Here is an 8879-nt window from a genome sequence, read left to right as displayed (position 1 = left end):
ATGCCTCAAGAATAACCATGCATGTAACATATGGGGTGTCATTTTCTTACCTCTAGTTCGAGCAAGAGATAGTTACAGAACGACCCTTGAGAACGATCGACCTTTTGATTCCTTAGCGGTTACCTAATCATAAAAAATTATAACCTCCATTAATGGAAATCAACAATAATAGGGTCTTGACCTAAACCTCACTACCGGGACCTCGAGTTGTACCCAAATGGTGAGTAGATTCGATCTCGAGCCTTAAGGATTGAAATCCTGAGCCAAAAACCCTTAAAAATGCCCAAAATAGGAATCTGATGGAGCAGGGTAGCGTTGTAGTGCTACCCCACTAGCGCCCTAGTGCTCAAGTCAGCATGATCCTCACCCTGAGTAGCGCTGTAGCGCCCCCTTGTGGGCGCTATAACGATACACACAGCCAGAAATGCCCTGAAATTTTCCCCCTTCGACTCCACCATTTCCAACCTGAACCAAAAGCTTCAAAACCTCATTTTAAGTCCCAAATGAACCCAAAAACCATCTACACATGTCCTAGGCATCAAAATCCAAGTAACCCTAGCCAAAAGCTCCCATCAAAAGCAAAACCCTTTAACCAATTTTGAAAACCAAGCTAAAAACTAAACCAAAAACAGGGCAAAGCTAGAGTTTTTGTAATGCCCCGAAATCCCTAATGCGGTGTAATGGCTGGATTAGTAGGCCGAGAGGGCCATAACTGTTTAATTATGCCATTAAATGGTAATATGTATGTTTATGAGAATTATATTATAATATGATGTTATGTGCATGCATGTGGGTCCACATTTGATTATTATGATATTTTGGTAATTTGGCCCGTTGCGGGCATAATTGTATATTTGTATGCATGTCGGTGACATATTGTTGAGACCACATTATAATGTGGATTTTTTCGAGCTATTCGGCATGAGACGATCATGGAAAATTAGTTAGCGGTCTAGTCATAATAGGTTTAAGTTCGGGGCTCGGGATGAGTCTCGGGATGATTTTAATGATTAGAGCGTTACCGGGAATTAAAGGGTGATGGGATATAAATTATTGGTGTTTGAGATTATTGAGAATAGCGGGAATTGGAGAGCGTTAATTATGATTAACGAGATAGGTGGGAAATACCAATTTTGCCCTCGGGAGCCTTTAGAAACTCTTAATTGACCTAGGGGTATTTTGGTCTTTTCACCCCTAGGATTTATATAAGCCATTTTAGGCTATGGAAAGGTAGTGAAAACAGAGTATACTTCAAGATCTTTCCCATACCTATTTTTCCTTCAGCTTTCTTTGTGATTTTTAAGCCATTCTTGAGGATTCAAGTTTGGGAAGTAAGCCTTGAGAGTTTGGGAGAGTGTTCCACCATTGAAGAGCGTCATAATCTGAATTTGAGGTAAGTTTCTAGCCATTGAATTCTCTGGTTTGTCCTGTTTTAGTTCTGATTTGCAGTTGAGATTTCTAAGTTGAATACTTGGTTTGTTGGGAGTTTTGGCTAGAGTTCTTATGGTTGTGATGTTTGGGGTATGTGAGGATGGTTTTTGGGTTCATTTGGCACCAAAAATGGGATTTGGAAGCATTGGAATTAGGTTAGAATCGAAGAAGTCGAAGAAGAAGGTTTCAAGGGAGTGCTGTTCTAGGGGTAGCGCTACAACGCCCACCCTAGGGCGCTTTAGCGCTACACAGGTTTGCTGATCGACAGTTTGGGGTTCTGAGTATAGCGCTAGGGTGCTATTGAGCAGCGCTGTAGCGTTACTCTGTTCCTCCAGAATCCCGTTTTGAGTGTTTTTAAGGGTTTTTGGCTCGGGGTTTCAATCCTTAAGGCCTGGGATCGAATCTACTCACCGTGTGGGCATGTTTCGAGGTCCCGAGAGTGGGGTTTAGGTTAAGACCCTTTCATTGTCGATTTTCATTAATGGAGGCTATAATTGGTTGTGATTAGGTAACCGCTAAGGAACCAAAAGGTTGATCGTTCTCAGGAGTCGTTCTTATAATATTTCTCGCTCAAACCTGAGGTAAGAAAACTGCACCTTGTGTATATGACATGCATGATTTTTGTTGAGGCATGTTGGTTGATAAATGTAGACATTGATTGCATATTAAATGCTAGCAGATATTGTTTACTTATGTATGGCACTGATTAGTCAGGGACGGCACTGGTGGCGTATCATTGACCTAAGAGTCAGAACCGGCATAAGCGTCCTGAACGCAGGGCCGAATGAAGATTAGATATAATCGATATCAACATTGAATGACTCTAAGGCATTAATGCTGGACTGACCCTAAGGTCTATGAAACTTGTAAGCGCTTGACTAGTCTAAGCTAGTTACTTAGAGCCAGGGCCTAAGGCCTAGGTGATCGTTTGTCACATGGCTAGGGAACGATGTTCCAGGGTTATGACTCTATGGTCATGAGGAAGGTTATGTTGGTGACTAGTCACCATGTACCTATCCTATTTAAGCTAGTGAAAGGTTCACTTATCTGTTAAGCCCCGGTGACCCTATCGTCACACGGCTAAAGGGAGCTGTACCCACCTTAGTGACCTTTGCGACTGTCACTTACTTGTCTTGGATTGAAAGTCCTGAATGATTATTATGATCATTGTTGATATTATATCATGCTATATTGTGTTTTCTTGCTGGGCCTTGGCTCATGGGTGCTATGTGGTGCAGGTAAAGGGAAAGAAAAGCTCACCCAGCCTTGAGTAGAGAGCTTAGGTGGTAATGTGTACATATGCGACCACTTGACCACCACGACCAAGGTGTTCTCAGAGGAACTAAGGGGTTTATCCTATTTTTGCCGCTTAAGTTGATGGGTTTGTAAATTTGAAATAGTAATGACCATTTTAAGTTGTAAATAACTTGTAAAAGATTTTATGGTCCCATGAACAGTTTTATGCATTTAATAAAATATATACTTTCCTTTTTATTGGTTTTTCCACCTTAGCCTGTTAATAATACTTAGAAGCACGTTTTTAACCAAAGGACTCGGGTAGCGAGTCAAATTTTCGGTTCACTGTTCACCGTAACTGTTCTTGGGTAACCAGGGCGTCACAGTTTCAATGGCTAGAAACTTACCTGAAGCTCAGATTAGGATCCTCTTCAATGGTGGAACACAATCCTAAACCTTCAAGATCCACTTCCCTATCTTGAATCCTCAAGAACATCTCAAAAATTCAAAAGAAAAAGGGAGAGAAAAGAGGTACGGGAGATATATGTCTGTGCTCTGTTTTGCCAACCTTCTACAGCCTTCAATGGCTTAAATATGACATATGGTGAAAATACCTTTTTCCCTTAGGTCATTTAAGGTTTTCTAAAGGCTCCCAAGGGTAAAACCGTCTCTTTCCACCTATTTTGTTAATCATAATTAGCACCCTCCAATTCCTGTTATTATCAAAATTCTCAAATACCAATAATTCATATCTCGTTAACCTTTTATTCCCGGCAACGTTCTAATCACAAAAATACCCTCGAGACTCACCCCGAGCCCCAAACTTAATCCCGTTATGACTAAACTGCTAATTTGCACTCAAAGAGCGTCTCATGCCGAATGGCTCGAACAAATCCACATTATGATGTGGCCTCAACAATAGTTCATCAACATGCACGAAAATACACAATTACGCCCTTAACGGGCCAAATTACCAAAATGTCGCTATGATGAAATTTGGACCCACATGCATGTATTTAACATCATATTATAATATAATTCCCATAAACATGCATATAATAGTTTAATGGAATAATAAATCAATTATGGCCCTCCCGGCCTACTAATCCAACCATTAAACCGCATTAGGGATTTTGGGGCATTACAGTGGTGGTCATTTGGCTCGGGGTGGCTCGAGGTGGTCGGAAAATGCCCAAAATTTTTTGGAAACCCACATAGTCACCGAGCTTTGGAGGCTCTGTCGAGAAGGCTAGGGGGCGTGTGCAGCTAGGGGGTCACAGGGTTTGGGGTTTTGGGAGTCGGGGAAAATGCCTGAGCGGCATGTGTAGGCGGAGGGTGGCCAGAGAGCCCCCGTTCATGGCTGGCAGCAAGTTGCGAGAGAGAGAGAGAGAGAGAGAGAGAGAGAGAGAGAGTGTGTGTGTAACATCCTACTACCTTAGAGTTGTTACCATGTGATTTATAAATGCGCCATTAGCTCGCTAATTGAGGTTTTAGGTTAAAAAGAGTGATTAAATTGAAATAAAGACTCATTTAAAAACATTGGTTATACAAGATTTTGACATTCATTAAAATCATAAAAGTTATACATTTGGAAACCCAAAATATCGTCTGAAAATGTTTTACAACTCAAAATGTGAATACAGTTGACCTAAGCAACAAAACCAATCATTACAACATATTTCCTCAAAATAACCCTGGCTGTGGTAGCCAGGTTGGCCGAACATGTACACGCCACTCCACGCTCTCCAACTCATGATTGGTCGACATTTCCCTTGCCCTTACCTGCACCATAGATCACCTGTGAGCCGAGGCCCAGCAAGAAATCTCAACACATAACAAATCACAATTTAATCCAATAATATATAGCATAAACAATCAACAAATTAAACATATAGCGGCCTATGCCAACCCAAGTGCTTTTCCAGGCCCTGGGTTCACGGTCTTCACCGAGCGGGTGGATACAACACTCTTAAACGGTCTCGCCCTAGTGTCCTGCACTCAGCGTGCTTAACTCCAATTCCGACCCTTGTTGTACCCGGCTTCGCCATTCTAGGCGTTCATCGTTCCCGACCTTCGCTGCTCTCGACCTTCCTCGTTCACTCATAATCATGCACAACATAGCATAACATTTACAGGTATTCACACACATATTAAACACAAATAATAGGGCCATTCCCTGCTCTACGGGCACAAACAATTTTCTTACCTATGTATCGAGCTAACAGATTAACGCGATCCTGAGCACGATCCCCTAAACCCAAGCTTTAACGTAAAACCTAGTCACAACGCCATAATAAATAAATGTCCATCAATCCCTAACCATTTAAAAACTTTGGATTAAAATACTAGCCTTTGGGACTAAACCAGGTAGATGAATCCTTCTCGAGCCTTAACATTTGGGTTACCCGAGTATAAGACACTCAAATGACCAACATTTCCTATTTGAGCCGCGGCCCAACCCTTAAGGGTCGTGGCATGCTCAAGTCAGAGAGCCTTGGGCTCTCATCGATGGGACACAGGCCGCAGTGCGCCTCAACCTACGCCGCGGCGCCTGGGAAAAATTCTGAGGCTCCTAAGTCTCTGAGTTCATGCAAGCCGCGACGCCTGAGGAACAGGGTCGCGGCTCGAGCCCCTAAACCTAGAAACTACACCAATTTTCTGTGTTTTTCCCTGAGCCTGAACCACTAAATCACACCCTAAACAACATTTTAACCTAGAGTTAAGTAAAAAATTCTCATCCACACCACTTAAGTATCACAACAACCCCAGAAACTATTCTATAAGCTCATCAAAACTCAAAACCAATCTAAAGTTCAACCATCATGCAGCTTGTGGATCATAGCAGAATTCAACAGAAAACATCAAATTGAAACCCTCAATGAGAATTTCGACCTGAGCTAATCCCCAAGCACTTCAAGCCACCAAATCCTCAGCAATCCTGGCCTTAATTTCAGAAATCTCAGTGATTCCTCTTAGAATTTCCAAACTTCACCAAAGGGAGTGAGAGAGAAAAACGTGAGAGAGAGTGAGGGCTGAGAGGTTACTCAATTCTGGTGGTTTCTCAAAGCTACTAAGCCTATCCTAAGCTATCCCTTAGTATCAAAATGACCTAATTACCCCAAGGTCCATCCTAAATCTTTTAATACCACCAAGGGCAATGTAATGCCCCAAAATCCCTAATAAGGTTTAGGATCTTGATTAGGAGGCCGGGAGGACCATAATTGATTTATTATATTATTGAATGATTATATTATAATATGATGATAAATGCATGCATATGGGTTCATTTTTTAATTATAAGGGCATTTTGGTAATTTGGCCTGTTGATGGCGTAATTGTGTATTTTCATGCATGTGGGTGAATTATGAATAATACCACATTATATGTGGATTTTTTCGAGCCATTCGGCATGAGACGATCTTTGAATGCAAGTTATCGGTCTGGTCATAACGGGGTTAGTTTCGGGGCTCGGGGTATTTTGGTGATTAGAACATTGCCAGGAATTAAAGGGTAATGGAATGTGATTTATTAGCATTTGAGAATATTGGGAATAATGGGAATTGGAGGACGTTAATTATGATTAGCGGGATTAGATGAGAAATGACAATTTTGCCCTTGGGGGCTGTTAAGGAAGGAGGATAAGCCTAGGGGCATTTAGGTCTTTTCACCCTAAGGATAGATATAACTTGAGAAGGCTGTGGAAAGTTAAGAAAAAACAGAGCATCTCCTTCACCTTCTTCCTCTTCATTCGTTCATCATTTTCTTCTTGAATTTTGAAGCTAAGTTTGAGGATTCAAGTGTGGGAATCAAGGCTTGAGATTCTAGCTTGTGTTCAGCCATTGAAGGGGGTTTAATCTTGAGCTTGAGGTAAGATTCAGTCATGAAATTTCTGGTTTTTACTCTTTTTTGAAGTTAGTTTTGAGTTAGAACTTTTGATTATAGAATTGAGTAATTGGTGCGGCTTTTGGTGGTTCAAAGCTTGGGTTTTGTTGTGGGAATGTTGATTGTGTTGTGGGGATGCTTGGTTTGGATTTAGAGATGTTTAGGTAAGTTTTGGAAGGATTAAAAGAGGGAAAAAATGAGGTTTTGATGGGAGAAAACAGGGGTTTTTGGCTGATGGCCAGGCAATGCCGCGACACTTGGGAGGCAATGCTGCGGCATAGGGTGCAGGTGCTTGAGGCTAGCGCCTCTGTTCGGGAGGCGGACCGCGGCATGGTGGATGTAGGGACGCGGCCCTTAAGAGCATTTTTGGCCAAAATTGAGTTTTTGGCTTGGGGACTCAAACCTTAGGCCTCAGGATCGTTCCTACTACTCGGTTTGGTGGGATTTGATGTCCCGGAGGCTAGGTCTTGGTCCAGGAACCTTTATTATTGATTTTATTTATGAAATCCCATATTTGGTTATGACTAGGTGACCGCTAAGGGATTAAAGGATTGATCGTTCTCAAGGGTCGTTCAATTGTTATTTCTCGCTCGAACCAGAGGTAAGAAAACTGCACCCTGTATATGACTTGCATGGTTATTATTGAGGCATGTCGAGTGTTTAAATATGATGCATGTGATGCACGAGAAACATGTGGTTAGGGCATGCCATGAATGTTAAATATGAGATTGATCAGAGCTTGAGTCTCTGTGTTTGTGCATAATCATAATTATGCTAGCAATTGTTAAGTAAGCATGTTGAATGCCCTGTATTCGGATATTTGACATATGATATATGCCTAGTAGCATTGATTCCTTGTGTGTGGCACTGACTTACGAGTCAAAATCGGCATTGGTCGCGTGTTACTGACCTAAGAGTCAGAAGCAGCATAAGCGTCATGAATGCATAGCCGATAAAAGATTAGATCTAATCGACATCGGCATTGAATGACTCATATGGAGTATTAATGCTGGACCAACCCTGAGTTCGATGACAATTATAAGCGCTTGTCTAGTCTATGACTAGTTACTCAGAGCCACGGCCAGAAGGCTCAGGTGACTACTTCGTCACATGGCTAAAGGTGCAGGCCCCCTATTAGTGACTAGTTGATTAGTCACTCGTTTAAAGGTACTGACCCCCTGTTAGTGACTTGTTGATTAGTCACTCGATTAAAGGTAAAGACCCCTATTAGTGACTTGGTGATTAGTCACTCGTTTAAAGGTACAGACCCCCTTGCAGTGACTTGTTAAATAGTCACTCGTTTAAAGGTGCAGACCCTCTGTTAGTGACTTGTTGATCAGTCGTTCATTGTTTGAACTTATTTGCATGCGTGATTAAGGCTATTATTGCTAGGCATGAACTTTATGATTTGATGACATGTTATTACTATTCATGACCATATTGAATTTTCTTGCTGGGCTTCGGCTCACGGGTGCTATGTGGTGCAGGTAAAGGAAAAAGAAAGTTGGACCATCCTTGAGTTGGAGAGCTTAGGTGACGATGTGTACATATGCGGCTGCTCGACCACCATAGCTAAGGGTTGAAAGAGGAACTAGGGTTAAACCCTATTTTACCGCTTAGATCGGCTGGTTGTAAATATTTTCTTGTAATGAACCTTTAAATTATATTTTTTTGGGATCCCAATGTATACAGTAAACGTTTTAGTGAAACGTTATATTTTAACCAAAAAATTTAACCCCTAAACTGCTAATCATACTTAGTTACACGATTATAGCCAAATGACTCGATTAGCAAGTTTAGCACTATTTAAAAGGCACACCGTAACGGTCCCTGGAGTTTAGGGCGTTACAGGCAATCCCGTCATTTGCCACATCCCGTTAATTCCTCGAGCAGTCCTATAATTCCCCATTTAACCCTCGACATGCTCAAATGATCGCTAAATCTCTACCTATTACCCGGTAAATCCTGAACACCAACTATGTTCCCAAAATACCCTTAGGCTTACCCCGAGCCGGGTATTCGACCCCGTTGTGACTATTTCTCTATTCCGCTCCCTAGGACCGTCTCGGATTGTACATCACAAATATATCACCACAAACTTATGGCATCAATCATAACATACATATATTTCACATTTCTGCCCTCAACAGGCCAAAATTACAACTATGTCCCTACTAACTGAAATGGGCCCACATGCATATTTAATTCACTTAAACATGCATTTCTAATCACATAATCATTTAATCCACGTATTAACTTAATTAAATCAATTATTGTCCTCGTAGCACGCTAATCAAGGCACTAAGCCTTATTAGCCAATTTGGGACATT

Source organism: Humulus lupulus, chromosome 1 (assembly GCF_963169125.1).
Source record: "Humulus lupulus chromosome 1, drHumLupu1.1, whole genome shotgun sequence".
In the NCBI taxonomy this organism is placed as follows: domain Eukaryota; kingdom Viridiplantae; phylum Streptophyta; class Magnoliopsida; order Rosales; family Cannabaceae; genus Humulus; species Humulus lupulus.
This window is presented reverse-complemented; position numbering follows the sequence as displayed.